The 16,526-nt window shown below is 45.1% G+C and overlaps 1 protein-coding gene across 3 annotated transcripts in view; it reads right to left on the bottom strand.

Annotated features, from left to right (window-relative positions):
* MAPKAPK3 (MAPK activated protein kinase 3) overlaps positions 1–16,526 on the bottom strand; it is a 119,731-nt gene that overhangs the window by 100,135 nt on the left and 3,070 nt on the right. For 2 of the 3 annotated variants that reach the window (XR_015274887.1, XM_086845665.1), the window contains exon 2: positions 9,314–9,361. The exons of the other annotated variant lie outside the window; for it this stretch is intronic. The gene's annotated coding sequence lies outside the window, so the exon portion shown is untranslated. The remainder of the gene's footprint in view (positions 1–9,313; positions 9,362–16,526) is intronic. 3 annotated transcript variants of the gene reach the window in all.

Below are 16,526 nucleotides of genomic sequence, written 5' to 3'. Positions count from 1 at the left end.
TCACATTGCAGCTGGAAAAACGGCAGGAGCCTGCAGCACAGCACTCATTCAGATTCACTAATAACAGGTCTTAGAAGATAAACTGGAGTACTTCCATTTTCTGGCTTTTTCTTCTGAATAACATAATTTTTACTGGGGGAGTGCTAAATAGGAGAATTACATTTAAAAAGTTATTTTCTATTATCAGTTTTCATGTGATTATTATGAAAAATATCGTCTTCACATTCTAACCCAACAACTGCTAAAAGAATAAGATAAAATATTCTGGAAACAGAAACACAGATATTTAAGAAGTGCTGAAATGCTTCAGAAACTGCAAAGCTTGTGGCTGACATCTGGAGCTTCATTTTTATGGATTTCTGCACTGTAAGCACCCCAAGCCTCACAGTGCCAGTAAGGACATGCAAAGACTGATGCAGAGCTAACACCCAAGGAGGTATTTTAAAAGGTATTTCCGAGCTCTATTTTCCAGCTTTGGCAATACCCTTGAAGAAGTCATTTGTACCCTCCCATCTCCTCTTCTGCTCACAGCCTGCAACTGCTCTGCAAACAGATGGAACAGCCTGTCATGCTCCCAGTATGCCCCTAAAAACATCCTCCAAGTAGCTATTGCCAAAGAAGTTTTAGGACTGAAGTTACTTCCCAGATGCAGAAGCTACTGATTCCTGGAAAATTTTATCTGCATAACATGGGATCTCTGCTAGATCAGACAGATAATGGAGAGAGATTAAGAGTTTCCCTGAACGGGTTTCATTTACTGCATTCCCACCCCCAGAAGATAAGGACATGCTGGGCCCCCAAGCTCACTCCTCTCCCTCACCCTGCACAGAAAAAGCAGCACTGGGCTCTAAAACTGCATCTAAAAATCATCTACTGAAAGCTTGAGATACTGAGAATTGATTATGTAAAGCTGCACCAGGAAAAACATTCCTTGTGTGGCACAGATCTTTTCCAATGCAGGTCTACAAAACATTACAGCATAATTAAGCTTCCATAAATACTAATAATTCCATTTGTAATTCAATTTCTAGCTCCTACCATTCATCCAATAATTAATATTGCTTTTACATCAACATTACAGACACCAGCCTGATAATAGGAACAAAAGATTAGGCTGAGAAGCTCATTTGTAATGAATGGAAATGAATAATACCAGGTGCAAAGTTCAAGAGTACAGAAACTGAATGCCCCTATCTCAGAGCTAACTGAACACACAAAGGCCTCTCTATCTGATATTCACAGGTACTGGCATTTCCTAGAAGACTGAGAAAAAATAATTTACTTTTAAATTATGAAACACTCACTGGAGATGTCAGTACATCTGAAAAATACACATTAAATAACAGTTCAGGGAAAAGCACTCCAGTGTTTTAAGAAAAACCAAATTACCTTCCTAGCAAGGCAGCAGTAAGGACATAAAGTGGAATTACCACCTCTGCCATCAAGAAGCTGCAAGACAAAGCTGATGAGGAGGTGGAGGACTGTGCATATATTTATATATTAAAAATACAATAAATATCTTTTGTCATACAACTGAAAGCAGAATGAGCATGTGAACAGTGTAATGCTTCACCCTTGGCCTTGCTTTCTTGGCAAGGGAGACAAGCAGGCAAAGGCTGTTCCTTTGATGAGGTTTCCCTTTCCTGCTACACCCTTTTGCAGTGAGGAGCTCAACAGCCTTGGCTTGGAAGCAGCACCCAGCCATGTCTGTCTTGTATCTCTGGAGCTTCATGCTTGGGCAGCATTTCACCCTTTTATGCTCCAGTTTGTTTTGCAGGAGCAGTCTGGGCTGCCAGATCTCATCCAGGCCTCCAGCCCATAGCAGGGAAGCCCCTGGTAGTGCCCCAGTGGAGACACAGCCAGCAGTCAGAACTCTCCTGGAGTTCATCTTGGAAATCCTGTCCTGGAGCAGGTATGAAGGTGGGAAAACTCCCTCAGTTCACAGGCTGCTCCAGAGTACCCAAGCCTGCAGCTGGACAGTCCATGGCAAGCCCAGAAGCTCACTTGCAAGCAGACCTTTTCTTCAGAGGGAGGCTCCAGGCTGTACAGACTCCATGCCCCCTTCCTCGCCCATCTGAGGAGGAATTACTGTTTTCAGCACCTGCATCATCATTTAGAACCTTTCCATGGGAAATTAATTCCTATGTAAGCAGGAGCTAAACTCGGTGGTAGACAGAACATCCAGGAATAAACAGCATGGGATCACCTCCAGTACTAGTGAACCCAAAATGCACATTGCTTTGGGGAATGGTGGCCAGGAACCTCAGCCAGCCCACTTCTCTCTCAAGTCAGAAACACTCTGGGGCTTTTCTTGGTCCAGACACTTCTAAAAATTATTTATTTGATTCCATGATTCCTAAAGAAGCTGACTTGTCATTCTGTCCTGCAAGAGTCACGAGAGGCTGTAAATCCAGCAACTACACAAAAGGGTCATCTCCCTCAGGGCTTCTCCCTAAGCCCACAGAGAAAGAGGGAGCCAGGGAAGGAGCCCTTCACTCTGAACTCCCCACATGATTGTTTTCCTTTTCTAATCCAGTTTTTCCTTTGGCACATTAAAACCTCAGCATCCTGGATTTCCACTATTCACTATTTTCACTATTAAGAACTGCTACATGCACACCACCTACCTGCTACCCCATGACACCTGTCCTCTCAACACCTCTGCTGGGGCTTTTGCCTGCACGTTATCTGAACACGTACTTTCTAAAATACTCATTACTTGTTAGTATTTTATAATACTTTTTTTCCCCTGGTGCCTAATAATTGAGAAATTAATTCATTGTCCTCCTGTGAGTCTAGTGTATTATTCTGCTGTCATCCAAACATGGATCAGAAATACTTACCAAATGCTTCTACTTATTTTCATAATCATTAACAATTGCAGCATTTCCATTTCAAAGAGACCTTACACAATTCCTTTTTCTGTTTCAAGCAGAATGTTTAAATTCTTCAGTGCCCTTGAAGATAGCGGCCAGGGATAATTTTACATTTTCCTTTTCATTTCTAGTTTTCTGCACTTCATTTCTAATTTATATTAACTGTGCTCAGCTCACCCTCCCCTTCCACATTGATTTCACTTTTTTGTTCCTAATGCTGTCTTCACCATGGAACAATGATCAGCTTTTATGAAGATAACTCTTTCTTGAGGGCAAATCACACTTTTTTGCAACTGTTTTTAAAGAAGACCTAATTCTAATATTGTTTTCTTACACAACACTTGCCAAGTTTAACTCAGGAAGTCTTTTAAATTTTCTTAAGTTATATGCTACAGTATTAGCTGGGATAGTCTTCTTTTTATTTAGGTTTACCTTTAACAAGGTCACAGTCATGCAGTCACTACCAGCTTCCAATCCAGCTCTGAAATCCTTTTCTCTCAGATGTGCTGGCTTTGTTCAAACACTGTTTAATGGTTTCTTGGAAGTCCATACACACATCAATCCTTCCACTCTGAGAAGCTGCAACTACTATTTGTGTAACCAACCAGCACACGTTTATCTTCTCAGGATGCACGTTCCTGGACTCCTGTTGTCACTGGGCCGATGTGGCACGAGGGACTAACGTGTTCCTTCACCCCAGCACCAGGTGAGGACATTGCTGCTCTCCTTGGAGCATCCTCCCACTGCTCTCACTGGTGCTGGTCTTAGAGTTAGGCCTTAGAAGTGTGCTCCAAAAATGGGTGTGAAGGAAGGGAATTAAAATACTGTGTGTGGAAAACTGCAAGGAGCCTGAATGCTGCACAGTGCTAATCCTGACAGCTGGGGATTGAGACCCCACTGCCTCAGGGGGACTGAGGCAAGGACAAAAGGAAAGGCAAGGAAAGAGATCATCAGTGAAAGGAGTAGAAACATCTTCTTGGGTCTCTTGTGGCAAAAAAAACCTCCTGGGGGAGACAAGAGGAAAAAACAAGAACGGGAAAGGACCACATGAACAACAGCATTTCCTGAAAAGCTTTTAACTTCTAGGACCGTGGGTATTTCATGCAACTCAACAAGAAATTACTGCTCTCAGTCTCTGATGAAGGGTTTGGTCAAACTGTTCTCTCCTGGCACCTTCACTGAATCATCCTGTGCAAAGACAAAGACAAACCTCCTCAGGGTGGCCAAAACCAATTGCACAAGACACCTCCAGCAGGCTGCTGCTAGGCCCATCAAGGATTAGAAAAGCACACAATGGGAGGAAGCACATGACACTAAAGGCAGAGCTTCCTAGAGGTATGAAACAGCCCCTTTGCAGCTCTGCCCTTGACTCCAGGACTGACAACAGCTGTCACCAATACCTGGGGTGGCTGTTCCTGCTGCCTGTACACTACAGCAGCACAAATCTAGGAACCCTTGGCACAGTTACAACCACAGGCAGAATTCTTTGCTACAACTTAAACCAGGAGGAGTTCTGAGAAACTGCTGCCACATGTTCCCTCCATGACTCAGTGCTTAACCAGCAGGTCTTACTCAGTGCTGGCTTCATTTTCAGAGTGATTGCAATGTATGGTCCCGCAACCAATACCTTGCAGAAGAGAGACCAGAGCTGGGCAACTGTGGCAATCCTCATGTCTATGAAGACATCTAAATGTTCTTCTGGCTACAAATGAACAGGAACAGTGGCACTCAGGAAGACTTCTGTCCTTTGGGTCTCACCTAGTCCCTCTTATCTGAGAAAAGTCTGGCCCAAAGCCTTCAAAAGCAAACCCCCTCATCTCTGAGACTCTGGTGACTTGCAGCTGTCTGGTTCAAGCCTAGCTTCAGCAAGCAGCCACCACTGAGGTTGAGCTGTCTGACACCTCACCTGTGCCATGTCCTTACTCGCAGTGCTGTCACTGTAAGGGGTGAAGGGCCACTTTCACCACAAACCCACAAGGCACCTTCCTGCCCCTCACTGGCCTGGTGGTGGAGGTCACAGAGGTCTCCAGCAATGACTCAGTGTTGACAGTGATTGGGGAATTCTGTCCTGATGCCCTGAGTAAAAAAGTGTCTTTGTAGGTAAGTTCTTCCAATTCAGCACCCTGACCCTCCATCCAGGAGAAAGGCACTGAAATTCCATGCTCTGTAAGGCTCCCTTCCATGCAGAGGGAACCTGGAGGAGTGAGAATGCTTTGGCATAATGGGAAGCATCAAGGTGCTTCTGTCCCACTTCCTGGTTCTTTTCTGACCAACCCTTATGTTTCAGACACAGAGGTAAGGCTGGATTTGTTTCCTTTCATTACACATGGAACTGAGAGACAAAACAGTAACAACACTTTGCTGATACTTTGACTTTAGAGAGTCAAAGGTTTCACCTATACTTAGGTTAATGGGGGAAGGAACACTAGGAAAGGGAATACATCCACTTTTCAGAGAACTCTGCAATTAACTGCACCAATTAAAATTAATATAAAGCACAGTTCTCCACTTCTTTCCCTGCTCACACAGAAACAAACAGTGCAAGTGAGTAATAAATATTTGGAGTGAATCAACACAAAGTCAATACAGCACCATTTTGCTGCAAACTGCTGCAGTCTCATCCCCACTCCATGCTGGGCAGCACTGATCCTGCCACAGTGTCTCTCTACCACTCTGTCAGGGAGGAAAAATCAAACAGATGAAAAATTAATTAGTAAGTGCTATGAGACGCCTTTACTCTGCCAGAGAGACGTGAAGAAGCACTTCTGCAAACCAGACCTGTGCCCAAGCTGCAGGAGACTAACTCCTGATGTACACCCAGCACCTGAGGAACACCTGCACCATGGGCAAGCACTTAACAGCCCTCAGCAGCCAGGAAAAGGCCACTGGTCACAAGTGTCACTTACCACATCAGTCATTAAATACTTCACACAGAGGTAAACCATCCCCAACACAGGCCAAGCTCAGCACAGAACAGTGGCAGAACCCAGAAACAAATAAACCAAAACCCAAATAATCTGGCTATTGTTTCTGTTGTCACTTAGAATGAAAAAACCCCACCAATCTCTTTGATGCTCCACAACCTAGGACATTGTGTGTTACATCATAAATGTAGCTCTTGGATCTCTCTCATTCAGGTACAGCCACTGAAAAGCCCAGGAGCTAGATGTGAGCTGTCAGCTTCAAGTGAGATGCCTGCCAGCTGAGCCAGGGGTGTGGAGACAACACCCACATGAGTTGGGATGATCAGAGCAAGGGCTCCTCCAAACTGTTTGGCAGAGATTTTATCAGAGCTGGGTAGGCACCTGGCAGGGCCTGAGTCACTTGGCAAGAGGCCCCTACCATTAACCCCAGCAGTATGGTTTGAAGGTGGAAAATTACAGGTGTGTTGCAGATCAAGGCTGTGTAACAGGTCACACTGAGGGTTTGTGCTGCAGATGCTTTACCAGGTGTCAAAATGAACTGTGAAGGTGTAAAGCCCTCAGAAAATGGGTAAAACAAGAAGGACTACACCTTCATAGTAACAGGCTAGAAGCACCTCACACAACTATCACGGTGATCTTCCATGACATTTGCAGTTGAACTCAACTTTTCCCAGATGATGGCCTGTCTCTGTGTGATATCCCTTACCCTGAGCCAGTGAAATGAAAGGGAAATGCCTGCAGGGACTGCACCGCTTCTCCTGGTCAGCAGCAGCACAGAGGAGTCAGAACAAAAGGCACAACACTGAGGCTGGAGTAGCTCCTGATTTGAACAGTTCTTTTCAGGATATTACATCACGTTAGTTCACTTCCTTGAACGGATTTCCTCTCCAAGGTCTGGGACCACTGCCTTGAACACAGACTGCAGCATCATACAAGCATCTCTTCCTTCTTGTCCTTCCTGATTGTTCAGCTACATTTATATCCCACCTCTGCACCCTGCTGACTGCTGCCCGGACTCTCTTGCAGTCAGGTGTACAAAAGAAGTGTCAGTATCCATAATCCTAGGCAGAGAAGTGGACATTAAAATCTGCCTCTTCCTTAGGAGCTGGGCCATACTTCCCAGCTGGGCACTGAGCTCTGTATTACCAAAACTTAGAAGTCCAGGTATAGCCAGGAAAAGGAAAGATGGGGTTAATCCCCACTGCCTTCTCCCCCATTTCATTAATCCATCTTCTAATGCCATCTACTCCTTCTTTTGATCTGCTGCAACCTCACACTGAGACCGCAAGCAGTGACTGAACTGAGCATGGGAGACCTTCCACATCCAAAATGACCAAGATTCTCCCCCTCAGATACTTCCACAACTAAGTGGTATAAAATTTGATGACATGGCACTGGTTATAACTGACACATTTCAGGAACAGGCACACATCACTTGAATCTGAACTGAGCCACAGAATTGTGCCAAGTTCCCTCCTGCCACATGGAAGGGTGTTTATAAATCCCCAGGGCTGGCCTGTCTTTCAGAGAAAGTGGCAAGGTCCAATCCATTGGGTGTTGGAACTCTGCACTACAGAAGTAGCACCAGGCTCGTAATGCCTTATGGATAACAGCAGAGCTTGTTTTAGTTCTTCACCTTTCCTTCAAAGCAGGAAGAAACCATCTCAGCACAAGTGACCAACTGCACTGGCACAAAGAACAGGAGACAGGAACAGCTGGTGGGAGCACAGGACAGGAGATGGGGTGTCCTTTGCACCAGAGCTGCACTAATGTCCTGAGACTCAAATGGGGGACATAACTTCTAGGACAAAGGCCTCTCATTATTCAATGCAGGGATTTTACCCCTTCAATGGAAACATCCTGACAATCATGAATATGAGAATTCAGATTGCAGGGCAACTGTAGCTGTGTTTTTCAATTTATCTTTTGCAACACAATCCAAACTCTGTTTTGAATGAAGAAACTGTTCTGAGTTCCTTCAATGGGATTTATGAACACACCTCTGGGGATTTACATACTCCACCCTGCTTCACTTACTGTCCAACTGAGGCTGATGCAACCAGAACTGGACAGGTTTGAGGAGAACCTCATTACAAGGACCCTCACCTCACCCTGGCACCAGTAGAAAAAATGAAACTCAGCTTGAGGGAGGAGCTGAGCAGGTCATTCTGATTGGATAAGTAGGAAATGTGGTAAATTGAGAAAAAACACCTTGAAATTTCTTTCAACCCAGTTATGGGTACAAAGCAGCAAACACCATTCACCCTCCTCTTACTGGAGAAGTCTGCCTGGATTGCTCCACAGCTGCCTCTTCATCCAGCTGAGGGTGGGGTCTGACACCCACTGATGGCTTTCACAAGCTCCCAGGTCTGTAGGGCAGCCCTGTGGTTGTGTAAACCAGGCTAAACAAGATTTTGTGGCTCAGTCCTACAGGCAGCAGAGAGATGTGGCAGTGACACAAGATAAAGAGACATGGAAAACATTTTCCAAACATCTTCCATTACTCCAAGGGCAGTGCCACTCTGGAATGTCCGTAGCTGAGGGATTTACAGAAATACACAAACTCTTGAGGATCCTCTGTTCTCATCTCAAACACCTGCAAACCCCTGAAAACTTCAAAACTGAGTGTGTACTCAGGGCAAAACTAGCAAGTTTACAACTGCTAATTTTCCCAAATTCTTTCAGTCCTCTCTCACATCCACTACAGTTGATTACATCCACTGCTCTGGTTTGGAGCACACAGTAGCAAAAAGGGAAGGCATGTGAGATTTGAGCCTTTTGTTTCTGTTACTGCTGTTTGCTGGAACTAATATAATAAAAATAGCCCCTCAATGGACAAAAGTTTCATACATTAACTAAGAGAATTACAAAGAAAAGGCACAAAACCAGTACAACACAAGCACCTTCCATAGTTTCATTTATGATGTGAGGGAAAGGAGAGGAAGAATGAAGCGGCAGAGGAAGGAAAAAAACATGTTGTTTGTGTTGACTATCCCCTATACAGATTATTCTCTATGTTAAATTGACAGAAAGTACAAAAGAATTTGGGAGAAGTCTCAGAAGGAGATAGATTCATCTCAATTATGATTTCTTGAGGCTTTCAATTTCTTAGTGAGAAGCATTTGTTGTATTCCCCTCTTCTATTTGCCAAGAGACAAGACTGTATGTAGGCAGTTTCTCCAAATGCCTCTGTGTTGCTAAGGCAAACATCCTACGACAGCATAGAACAAAGATATTCTTGTCACAGCTGAACAGGCATTGTTTGGACAACTGAGGAGAAAACTTTTGTCTCTATAGAATAATAAGTCTCTAACTCCATTTTTCAATTACTGCAGAAAAAGAAAAGTGAAAGAAAATCCCTTCTCCCTGCAGACTATAGATGTAGGACTCACAGAATCCAACCACTACATACAGTCAAAACCAAATGTCTGCAGAACTCAGCTACTCTGAAACTCTCCTCTCCTGCAGCTGATTTGTACCTTGGCTATTGATTCCTGATTACAGCTGTCTCACCTGCTTCTGCAAGTCATCCTCCTGGTTGGGTCAGGCTGTCTAAGGCATCTGCAGGCATGAAATGAAATGAGACTGTCAGAGAGAAAACTTGCTACTGCAGGATCCTCAGGCTCCTTTACAAAGCTCCCTTGGTTCCCATTTCTCCCTTTGAGACACTGTTCCACAATCTCACTCCAGTGGTTGAAAATCTAATTTCCAGACTAAGTTTATTAATAGCAAATTTGTACCACTTTGTCCTTGTGCCAGCATTGATTTTTATTACAAAGGACTTTTCTACCCCTCTAGTATTTACTTGGCATTGAAGTGTTTACAGAGAGACGTCCCATTCTTTCCCAGGCTGTTTTGTAGACAAAACTAATTCCTCTCTTTTGGTTTTTCCTCATCTGCCAGGCTTTCTGTCCCTCATTCCTCCTCCCAGCCCTATTCTGGCACCTGCCCATTTTTTGGACTGAACCCCATGCAGAATTCTTGGCACACTCCTGCAGCTCTGGTTAAACTCCCTGTTTGCAGCAGGGCTGTCTCCCTGAAACCATCCTATAGCCATGTCAGCCCTGACTCTTCTCCACCACACATTCCTTCTAAATCTGGAGCTTCTCTGGCTCAGGCAGTGGTCACAGAAGGACAGAGTCTCCATTAGACCCTCAAATCTCAGGCCTGTCCTACTGACAAGCTCACAGCCCTTATCTGGATTCTGCAAGCTCTAAAATGCAGCCAAACACACACATCCACTGAACCCTCTCTGCTGCCATCAACAATGGGAACATCCTTCTCCTAACAAGGCTCAGTTTTCCTCAGGCTTCCCTGCTAATGAAACATCTGTTCCCTACTCGTGGGCAAGCTCCCTGCTGCCTGCATTTCACTGGGATTTCCCTGCAGTTTTTAATATCACACGTAGCTGTGCTGTCTCCCAGATCCCAGCCTTTGCCTTGCCTTTCCCAGAGCCACTTTCAGTATAAACCCAGTGAACAGTGGTATATGAAACACCAGTTAAGAATAAGCAAAGACATTCTCATACATGCATAAAGAATCAATTTGGACACAGCTAGACACAGCTAGACACAGATCTTGGCCTAGGGTATAAATTCTTCCATAGCCTCAATCTGCTCCTCCACTGTGGATGCTACTCCCAAACTGAACATATTTGTTTATAACAAACAAGCTGTTTCTGCAGTATCAGTTCATTTACATTACTGCACAGTGCATGAATTTAAGACTGATACACCCTTCACCTGTGCTGGGATCCACACTGGAATTTGGTTCCCCAAACCATGGGTTCCCAGCAGTGTCTGCAGTGACAAAGGCTGCAAGGTAACCACAGGAACTCCTTCCTCCAGAAGTGCAGCCAAAGCCCACCCACCAGACAACCCCTTTCTATGTAAAGCAGGACAGGAAAGGAAACTCTGGCTCCATTAATTTTGTAGCCTTCCAGTCATGCAGTCAAGCCATCCTCCCTGCTCAGGACATCCCTGGGGGGTTTTTTGGAACTTACTTGTGCTGAATGTTTGGGCAGCACTTTGGAGAAGAGAAACAGGCACGGTGACATTTGGCATTTGCTGCAGGTGGAGAAGGCTCCATGAAGCGCAGCAGGGAGAGCAGGCTGCCCTGTCCCCTGCCAGGAGCAGGAGGGTCAGCAGCTGAGCAGCACATTCCTGCCTCAGGACAAGGAGGGTTACCCAAATTCCCTCACACCTGACATGATGTGCCACAAGCAGTGCAGAGCAGGAAGGGCAGCTGGTGCAGTGAGGGGATTTTCAGGACTTTCACTATGGAGTCTTGGGTTTAAGTAAGAATATCCAAGACTTCTCTACTGACAGTGCTCAGGAGTGCGATGAAGAGGCCTTTGCTGGGGCAGGACAGCAGAAAAACCCCAGCAAAACAACTTCTTGGGAAGAACTTCATATAAGAACAGACCTTTTCTTTAATTTGTTTTTTGAAAGAACATTGATAAAAGTTCCTGCCAAAGCTCCTTGGAACAGCTTTGCTTCTGGCAGCTCAGAAGCTCCATTCCATAACTTCCAAATTTTATCTTAAGAGGTCTTTATTCCACATGCACCATTATTACCTTGTCCTAACATGATAAAAACAGTGAAGTATTTTATTACTTTTCAGCTCATAAAGATGGATTGCTCTTTACTCCATAATAAAATGTTACCCAGTGTTCTAGATTAAGCCATTGCTGGGTGTTGTAATGGCAGTGCCAGATTCTCATTACATTGCAAACAAGGCAGTTCCTGTTCTAGGAATAGATATGTTTCAATCATATTAAGCAGCTGCTGTTCTTATTGATTAAAAAGAAAAGTAACTACCATTTTAAAAATATAATACATGTACTGTGGTCTGCTACTAGGCTTTACTTAGCAAATCAACAGGAAGCATAAGCAGTACAACTTGAAATGGATATAACTCAAAACAATAATTCGTAAATCCCAGAGCAAAACAGTTCTAAAACTCAAAATCTGAGACACACTGTCCTCACAGGAAATTTTAAACATTATTTCATTCAGATTACAGGGAAAAAAAAAAGAAAAAAAGAAAAAAAAAGCAAGCCAAACAATCTTTAGAGCTTCAGAACTTCCCAGGAAACAGCAATTCTGAGTTAGACGAATGTGCCTTAGTTCCAAGAAGCCTGAGCAGGATTTTCTGCTGGGAACAAAGTCCAAGAGGATCTGGATGGAGGGAATTCTGCAGGGACTCACAGAACAAATAGGGAGGAGAGCTGGCCCCAGGCTGAGCAGAGCCTCACTGGAGCAGTGAGGCACTGCCAGATTGGAGAAGGGAGGGAATGGAGGTTCCCTTCACCCCTCTGCCCTGGCAGCACAGAGCAGCAGGTCAGAGCTGGGCAGGGAGGAGTGTCGTGCTCTGTGTGGGGTGTATGACCCCATCCATGTGGGAATGCTCATGGCTCTACTGGCAAGTGCCCACAACTTCCACAGGGGCTCAGGAAAAGGCCCAGCATCAGAGAGGGATGGGGCCTCCCCTCCTGCCTTTCCAGCCTTTGCAGAGGAAGGTGCCAGCAAACACCAACCCCTGCAAAGATGGGATTCCAAGGAGTTGTTTTGTGATTGGGACTCCAACAGGACATTCATCTGGACACCTTAATCCTTCAACTTTTGTGCTCATGACTACCCTGACCTTAACCCTGTCCTTCCTTAGCAACAAAATTACACAATTACTAAATTAAATTCCTAATTTAAAACTAATGCAATTAAATTATCCAGCTTGCACAAGTTACCAAGACCACCTCTCTAAAGCAAAATTTTCACTTTCCAAGTACTTATGGCCTTTTTCTTCCCCACACAGGCAACAGCAGATGGAAAAGCCAAAATAAATAAGTAACTACCTCCATACTGTTGGCTTTATTGCTGGTCAATAGGGCACACAATCAAGTCCTGAAGTGGAACAGACAATATATATCCTCGAGTTTATTGCACAACTCAGGACCTGCATCACATGCATTTGCGTTGCTGAGGTGGAAAAGTTGTGCTGCTGAACAAAGGCCTACTGTCTGCTGACATAAACAAGACAAAAAACCCACTGACCTGGAAGTTAAAGTACAAAATCTACTTTCAGCCTGAGTGCCTGCTGACCATCCACATTAAATGAAGAAGCCTTATTTAAGTGAAGTATGATCTTAATCTGCTCTTCTCAAGCAGAAAGAGCACATGCCAGCACCAGGACTCCACCCAGCAAACCCCACCAGCTGCCAAATCACTGGAGGACAATGCAACTGCATTTTAGAGGGGGATTTTTTTGTCACAAGGTTACTCCAAATTGTCCAGCATCAAGAAATTTATCTATGCAAGCCAACAACATTGGCTGGGGGAGAGTTACACAACAAGATACTGGCGGGGGAGTAGAGAAGGGAAAACTTAGAGAGAAATGGAGCAACCTGAGAGGAGTTTCTAAGCACTGTGGCAATACAAACACACCACAAACTGCAAAGGCTCAGAGAAGGAATCCAGAGAGGCAGCAAGCTCAAAGTCAAAAGGTGTGGTGAGAAGGTCACTGCTGGTAAGTGGCCCAGCAATCAATAGAGGAGAGGAAAAAAGATTAACAGCTTAACAGCCTCCAGTCCCTGGAAAGACTTAAATCAATGACTGGATGCTGGTTTCACAGAATACAAATACCACAGAGCACCAGGTGTGCCAACTTGAATGACTGGGATGACTTCACTGAGGTCAACACAGTTGTAACAGCTTGCTCTGGGTTTACATTTGGAACATCAAAGTACTACGCAAACCTAAGTAATTAATCATCAGCCAAATACCAGGCCAGGAATTTTATAATAATTCAAGCCTTTTTCAACAACCCAAGCAACTGTGTTGACATTCCAGACAGTCTCACATGAGTAGTCCAATAAGAAGAGAGAGGATGGCAGAAGCCAGTCTCCCACCAGCACTGCTGGGTACTGCAGCTCCTGCAGCAGCTCAGGCTGCCAAGGTAAGGGCCCCAGGGCCACAGGCACTGTGCTACCAAGCTGATGGACAAGTCCCACTGTGAGCAGGCTGCTGGGTCTGTATAAAACATGGGGGACAGGCTGATCACCAAGAAAGGAAGAGGAGCTAAATTATAGGCAGCAGCTGGCATAAAGGAGAAATCAGTATCTCCCATATCTGAGGACATGCCTCAAGAAGCAGAGTTCTGCCTCCCCTATACTCACACCCAGCCTGGAAACTTCCACAGAAACTGTGTTTGTAGAAATAGACCAGTGGCATCTTTGTGACACACTGAGAGTGCTCTGCTCTTGATCAACAAGAGTGCTGTGCTCTGTCCACTGTTGCTTGCCATCACCTGTGGTCCACAGGAATCCATCCACATTGCAGAAGGGGCTCCACTCACCTGCTGAAGTGCAGGCATTAAGCAGAAACTCTCAGTTTGCTTCCTACATACAACTTGCACATTATAGAGACTCAGTCCCACACTTCTACTTATGATTTCAGGGTGGCAAAGCAGGAATGTGGCAGCACAGGCCTTCCTTCCTAAAACCTCAGCTTTAACACACCCTTTCCCAAGAATCTCGTCTTCCCTAGATGAGCTTCATGCAATGGTTTCTTCACCTCTCCCTTCTCCAATCTGCTATGTGTGTGCCTCCAGGCCCTGCAGCATTTAGCAATGGCTGTGCCAGTAATACAGTGTGAAAATTACCCTCCTGTCACATCCCAACACCACGGCTCTCAAAATCGAACATTTCTCTCACAATCCATCAAGGAATAACAATCACTGCTTTCTGCTCTCGAGGCACCATCATCCTTCCAAGGAACAGCTGGGATGGACACTATTTAAAATACCAGTTAAGGGAGGAAAAGTACAGCTACAGCTGGGTTTGCCAGAACTGCCACTGAGAGCATTTGAGCCCTTGCTGTGACTCTGCCATGGCTCTTCTTTTGCTATGCCTCATTTCCTACCACACCTGTTGCCACTGGATATTTGGATGGTAAACTCTTCTTTGCCATGTTGCAAATTTCAGCCCAGGACCTGAGAATCCCTGCCATGGACAGGATGATCTCAGAACATCGCAGTTGTCACAAAAGAAAAGATGAAGTGTGAAACTACTTATGCAGACCTTTAAAGCAAGCTGAACCAGAGTGAGCATTGAGGCAAGACCTCTTCCTTCCCAGGCAGCAGTTTGTTCACATGCAGTGGTTCTAAGTCCTTCCACCCTGGAGTAACCTTGCTCATGGTTATCTCTGTAATGCTGACAGAGCAGCTGCCACTCAAATCACATTGATTTCAGATGCCACTCTGAAATGCTGAGATGAGCACACAAAACACTGAAGGGTGACCATTCAGGTGTGCTGCTGAAGGGAGCAGATTAAGCAGATCTCTAGAGCTAGAAGTTGCCACAAACAAAGCTACAGTTCTGACATCAACCACACTATGAAGACAAACTCCAGAGACCACAATATGTGGCAGCACCTGTCTGCAGCACAGCTCATTTGACACTTGTGCACTGTCAGAGCAGCAGTTGCTGCTGTGCACAGGATGCACCTTCCCAGCCCTCTGCAGCAGCCCCTGTCACGCTCTCATTGTGCTCAGAGAGGCACTCGCTGCAGAGAAGTGACTGCTGGTGCTCTGCACTCCCACATCCTCTGCCTTTGCACTGGAAAGCAGCAAAGCCAATCTGGGTTATCACACTGCAGCAGGGTGCTGAGTCCTGTCACCAAGCAGCAGACGAGATGAATTTCATATAAGTGCCCCTGTGCTCACCAGAGACTGCATCAACCACACTGAGATTTGCCAGCAGCTCCCAAGGAAAAGAAACAGGAGGACTGTGACATGACCCTCCACAGAACAACATCTGAAACTTCTGACACTGAACTCAAAGCATCTCAAAACATCTATGGAAGAGGAAATAGCCTGGAAACTGGATTAAGTCTCTCTTGGTACCTTCGTTATCTTCTTGAGTGTGAGAAAGAAGCCTTCTCATTTGTTCCTCAAGTTCATTAAAACTTAAATACAGTTTTTGGTAACTTTCCCAGACACCAAAAAAGTTAATGCAAGTTTTGGCTTGGTCTTCACTTGAGAAATGACTGCCCTGTAACAGGGTGAGCTCTAGCAGCTTTATTATCCCACTCACCAGAGGCACAACTATCACCTCTAACAAGTTTGAAGCACATATAATCCCCCTTACATTTCACAAGCATGGAGAGAAGGATGTGCAAGCAGCCTACAGAAAGAAGTGCTGGAGTTCTTTGTTCCAGAAATGAAGACTATGAGGAAATATGGGGACAGAGCACATGGGAGGTGCTCTAAGGAGAGAGGCAGTTGTTCTCCACCTCAGAACACCTCAGAAGTGCTCAGCTTTAGTCAGCAGAGCTGCCATGACAAAAGAAAACTTTTTAGCAGATAGAACCACAAAACACCAGGACAGACTGCATGCTAAAGTCCTTACCAGCAATGGGAGCCTCTGGGTCAGGCTGGGCAAACATTTGTCAGGAATGATGTAAGGCAAGTTGATGCTTACTTGGATGGGGAAATTGGCTAGATGGCTGTCAAGTTCCCTTCCAAGCAGTTTTGATCTATGGCCCTACATTGAGGAACTGAGTGCTGGCCAGTAATCCACACATACACATGGTCATGTGGGACCCCAGAGTCACCCTCTGTTACCCTAATGCAGTCCCTCTATCTGCCAGCTCCTCCCATGGAAAGGAGTCTCAGCCCTACAAGAGCACAGGCTCAGCAGAGAACAATGTGAGGATAAATGTTTGTCTCT

The sequence above is a fragment of the Cyanistes caeruleus genome, chromosome 11 (genome assembly GCF_971803275.1).
Source record: "Cyanistes caeruleus chromosome 11, bCyaCae1.hap1.1, whole genome shotgun sequence".
NCBI classification, from domain to species: Eukaryota; Metazoa; Chordata; class Aves; order Passeriformes; family Paridae; genus Cyanistes; species Cyanistes caeruleus.
Note: the sequence above shows the minus strand (reverse complement) of the source record. Positions and strands in the feature narration are given on the sequence as shown.